Source organism: Arachis duranensis, chromosome 6 (genome assembly GCF_000817695.3).
Source record: "Arachis duranensis cultivar V14167 chromosome 6, aradu.V14167.gnm2.J7QH, whole genome shotgun sequence".
NCBI classification, from domain to species: domain Eukaryota; kingdom Viridiplantae; phylum Streptophyta; class Magnoliopsida; order Fabales; family Fabaceae; genus Arachis; species Arachis duranensis.
Window position 1 is genome coordinate 6,302,845 of NC_029777.3, and position 5,779 is coordinate 6,308,623.

Genomic DNA, 5,779 nt, shown 5'->3' on the forward strand with positions numbered 1-5,779 from the left:
TGATAAACTAACCCCAAAATATAAGTTACTTTCTCTAGCCATCACCTCAAATCAAGAACCTAGCACTTATGAGGAAGCGGCTGCACATGAATGTTGGAGAAAGGCAATACAAGATGAATTGACAGCTCTAGATCAGAACAGAACTTGGTGTCTCACTGAACTCCCAAAAGACAAGAAGGTTGTGGGTTGCAAATGGGTTTTTCGGATAAAATTCAATCCCGATGGCACTATAGAGAGGCACAAAGCGAGGCTAGTTGCAAAAGGATTCACTCAAGTGCAAGGAGTAGATTATGGTGATACTTTTAGTCCAGTTGTCAAAATGACTACCCTACGAGTAATGTTAGCATTAGCAGCGGCAAAGAAATGGCATTTGAAACAGCTGGATGTCAACACTGCCTTCCTTCATGGAGATTTGGACAAAGAAGTTTGTATGAAGATACCACCCGGTTTGGCTGTGTCACACAACCAGGTTTGGTTTGTAAATTGCAAAAATCTCTATATGGGCTTAAGCAAGCAAGCAGGCAATGGAACATTAAGCTCACTCAGACTCTTGTGGATGCTGGTTATAAGCAGTTTTTTGATGATCATTCACTCTTCATTAAGAAACAATCTCAAAGCTTCACTACCATTCTAGTATATGTTGATGACTTGGTTTTAACCGGGAATGACATTGGTGAAATCAATTCCATCAAGCAAGATTTGGATGACAAATTCAAAATAAAGGATCTTGGTGATCTCAAATACTTCTTGGGAATGGAAGTAGCACGCTCTAACTCTGGCAGCGGAAGTACACCATGGACCTTCTCAGAGATTTTGGTTATCTAGATTGCAAGCCTCTCTCTACTCCATTTGATTATAGTCAGAAACTTTCAAAGGAATCAGGTACCATTTTAACAGACAACACTGTTTACAGACAGCTCATCGGCCGACTCCTTTACCTCACAAATACTAGACCCGATATCTCTTATGCTGTGGGACGTTTGAGCCAATTTTTGGACTGTGCAACCACTTCTCATCTACAGGCTGCTTTTAGCGTACTCCGATATTTAAAAGGCCGACCTGCAACTGGTCTCTTCTTCTCCTCTACTTCTAATCTGCATCTCACTGGATTTGCCGATGCTGACTGGGCTACCTGTGCCGATACTCGTCGCTCCATTTCTGGTTATTGCTTCATGCTTGGGAACTCGCTCATTAGCTGGAAGAGTAAAAAGCAAACCACAGTTGCCAAGTCCTCTGCAGAAGCTGAATATAGGTCTCTTGCTGTTGCCACTTGTGAAGCTAGTTGGTTATCTTTCTTAATGGATTTCATTGGCTTGCCGCTTCAAAAGTCTATCACTCTATTCTGTGACAACCAGTCAGCCATTCACATTGCCAATAATCCCATTTTTCATGAAAGAACTAAACACATTGAAGTGGACTGCCACATTGTTCGTGAAAAGCATTTGTCTGGTCTCATTCATCTTATGCCAGTTCGTTCCAATGATCAACTTGCTGATTTTCTTACCAAAGCTCTGCCACCGGGTCCTTTTCTTGCCAATGTTTCCAAGCTAGGATTGTTAGATTTACACAATTCTAGCTTGCGGGAGGGTGTTACCTAGATTATTTCTTTATCAATAATAGGTTTACCATTGTAATTATTTTTTAGTGAGAGTACATAAAAAAAAGGTACATAGTATATAAGGTGTAATAACTCAACAAATATTTTCTAAGGGGATTTTTCATTCTCTCCAATAATGAGAAGAACCTATCTCTCTCCCTCTCTTAATCCTTTCTGATTCATCAAACCATCAACATCACAGCTTGAACAGCTTAGGGCATGAGATTTTCTTCACAATGCTATTATGCTAGTACTCGAACTTATTCAACTTTTTGAGCTAAGACCAAGTCAGTTTCACCCTCAATACTTAGCAAGAAAGCTAAGTACACAAGAGAATACAAAGAGAAAGGAAGCTTTGGTGGAAAGAATACTTTACTACTCGGGTGTTTTTTTACAAATGACTCACACACACCTTACACTAACTCCCACCTCCTATTTATAGCCATCCACTTCCTCAATGGATGGTTAAGATTAAATCTAATCAACGGTTTAGATTAATCATTCAGAACCTTCTTTACAAATATCTATCCTACCACAACTTTCTAAATGTTTCTAGATTATTTCATATCACTCTTTATACTTCTATATATCTGAAACCATCTAGAGTATTCTCAAACACTCCAAAAAACTATACAAACACAGTTAAATCTAACATTCTAAAATTTACCGTGACAATACAGTCTCCTTCAATCTTTTTTTTGTCTATTTTGGAATTTTTAAACTTTTGTAAGGATTATTTTAAAATTTTTAAAAAAATTTAGAGACTATTTTTTTGTTTACTTTTTGGATTAAATTGGAGGAGGATTATATTGTCCGATAAAGATAAATGTGGAGAATTATTTTGTATATTTTAAAATTTAGATGACCAAAATATTTGACTTTAAAAACATGAAATACTAAGTTGGGTCATTATTCTAAATTTTATACAGGAAGAATAAATTTTAATTATTCTGCTAATCTTTGTAATATCACCAAATTTTTAATTAAGTTTTTATATATTTTTTTAATTGAATTTTTGCACTGTTTTTAATTTTTAATTCTTACAAAATAAAAAATAATATAAAAATTTAATTAAAAAAATATAAAAATTTAATTACAAATTTAATAAAACTATAAAAATCTAGAAAATAATTAAATTAAAAATAAATACTAATAAAAATTAACATTAATTGACGGTGAACAGAACAAACGAAATAATGGATATTAATGGATGAGTGGGAGAAATATTAGTCCTACATGAATTTAGTATCCATTATTATGCTATAAAAGAAAGTTGTTACATTATTCATCATGCATTTATCATCATTTCTTCTATCTTTTCATTTCTATAACATACAATTATCTCATCTTAAATTAGCTTCATTAGTTTTATATCATCTTGATTATTTTGAAACGAAGATGAAAACGATGACAACAAGGATCATGAGCTTGTTAGCTTCTATCATGCTGTTGAACAATGTATTCGTGGTTTTAGGTAGCAGAGAAAACTTGTTAGAACACAAGTTTACCAATGATGTTAATGAGAATTTTGGAGGGTTTCAAAATTCAGCAGGTTTAAATATTTTTCAAAGAAAAACTTGTAAGTTTTTCCGCAAAGGAGCAGGTCCATCCCATAGAGGAAAGGGACATAGTACTCCACTTAAACATAAAGATCCACCGCCTTCAGATTTGTACTTTGATGAGAATTTTAGAGTATTTTCAAACTTAGAAGATTCAAGAAGTTTCCAACAACAAACTCATGAATTTTCAACCAAAGAATCAGGTCTATTTGGCAGAAGAAAAGGGACATAAACTTCCACCTAACTATGGAGGAGGTCCATCACCTTTAAATCTATACTTTAATTAAAAGGATATTAATAAAAATATTTCACTTTCACCCTGCATTATATTAAAATATAATTGGTTGATGCATGTTGTTATGTTGTTGACAATGATAATGAAATAAAAAATTTATCTTTAGTTACAAACTTACAATTTTACAATAATTATTTTCTTTCATATATGTTACGCCTACCAGTGTTATTATATATATATTAGTTGGGATCAAATATAATTCAATTAAAATTGTCATTTCAGCATTGATCAAATTGAAAATTAAACTTGCAAATAAGAATTTTTAGAGGTGGAATAAAAAGGGATTTGTTTTAGTCCAAATTCAACTCTGAATATTTATCAAATTTATTTTTAATATCTTAAATATTAGGTACATCTATATAAAATAACTATTCACGTACTTTTATTAAATTGTTTAACATTATTAAAAAATTAATTTTATAATAATTAATATCAAATATTTTATAACAAAAATTTTTAGGATTTATAAAAGATAATTTCACAACAAAGGAGGACATAAATAATAAAAAAATAATATTATCCAATTTTTTTATTAAATATTTATTTGTAAAAAAAAAATCAAAAAGTTAAGTTATTAGATTTGAAGTGGAGTAAATATTAGTATCAACTAGGAAGATATCGGTGTAATGTAGGAACAAGACAAGCGAAGACTATAATGACGATGACGTGAATGTAAACCGTATTTAGGATATTTTTTGGTGTAGAAAATAAAAAAGTTTCATTATAATTTAGAGAACTATATGTAAATTTTAAAGGTAATCATTAAGGATTATTTTGTGTATTTTAAAAACGGAAAAACCGTGTTCAATTTTAAAAATTTTATGGGTTGATTTTTATAATTACTTTTAGTCTTTTAGACTTGTAGATACATAAAATAATTTCTAATGTTTATTTTCGTTAGACAATACAATCTCCTATAATTTAATTTGGAATTTTTAAATTTTTGTAAAGATTATTTTGAGATTTTAAAAAAAAATTAGAGACTATTTTTTAGTTTACTATTGTCCGACAAAAATAAATGTGGAGAATTATTCTTATTTTGTGTATTTTAAAATCTAGATGACTAAAATATTCGACTTTAAAAATATCAAACACTGAGTTGGGTTATTATTCTAAATTCTAAATTTTAATTATTATGCTAATCTCTGTAATATCACTAAATTTTTAATTAGGTTTTTATTTTTTTTAATTGAATCTATACACTGTTTTTAATTTTGTAATTATGTTTTTGTCAGTATAAAAAATGAGAGCTAACGTAATACTTTTTGCAAATTAAAAATATTCACAATTAAAAACTTAATTAAATCTTTGATCACTTATTTTTTTAAAAAAAATATTTTATTAATTTTAATATTTTTAATACAAAAAATCGAACTATAAAATAAAAAATAATGTAAAAATTTAATTAGAAAATATATAAAAATTTAATTATAAATTTAATAAAATTATAAAAATCTCGCAAATAATTAAACCAAAAATAAATACTAATAAAAAATAACATTAACCGACGATGAACAGAACAAACGGAATAATGGATATTAATGGATGAGTGAGAGAAATATTAGTCCTACAGGAATTTAGTATCCACTATTATGCATTTATGCTATAATAAAAGAAAGTTGTTACATTCATCATGCATATATCATTTCTTTTGTCTTTTCATTTCTATAACATACAAAGATACAATTATCTCATCTTGAATTAGCTTCGTTCATCCCGGTTATTTTAAAATGAAGATAAAAACAATGACAACAAGCATCATGAGCTTCTTAGCTCTTATCATGCTGTTGAACGATGGATTTATGGTTTTGGGTAGTAGAAAAAACTTGTTAGAACACAATTTACCAGCGATATTAATAAAAATTTTGGAGGGTTTTAAAATTCAGCAAGTTTAAATAGTTTTAAAAAAAAATTTATAAATTTTTTCTCGAAGGATCAAATCCATCCCATAGAGAAAGGGGACATAGTACTCCACCTAAACACAAAGGTCCACCACCTTTAGATTTGTACTTTGATGAGAACTTTGGAGTGTTTTCAAACTTAAAAAATTCAAGAAATTTTCAGAAATAAACTCATAAATTTTCAACTGAAGAATTAAGTCTATCTGTATGAGTATGAGGAGAGGGACTTAAACTTCCACCTAGCCATGGAGGAGGTCCACCGTCTTCAAATCTATACTTTAATTAAAAGAATATTAATAAAAAAATTTTCATTTTCACCTAGCATCATATCAAAGTATAATTCGTTGATGCATGTAGATGTGTTGTTGATAATAATAACAGAATAAAAATGTTATCTTTAGTTACAATTCTACCATAATTATTATTT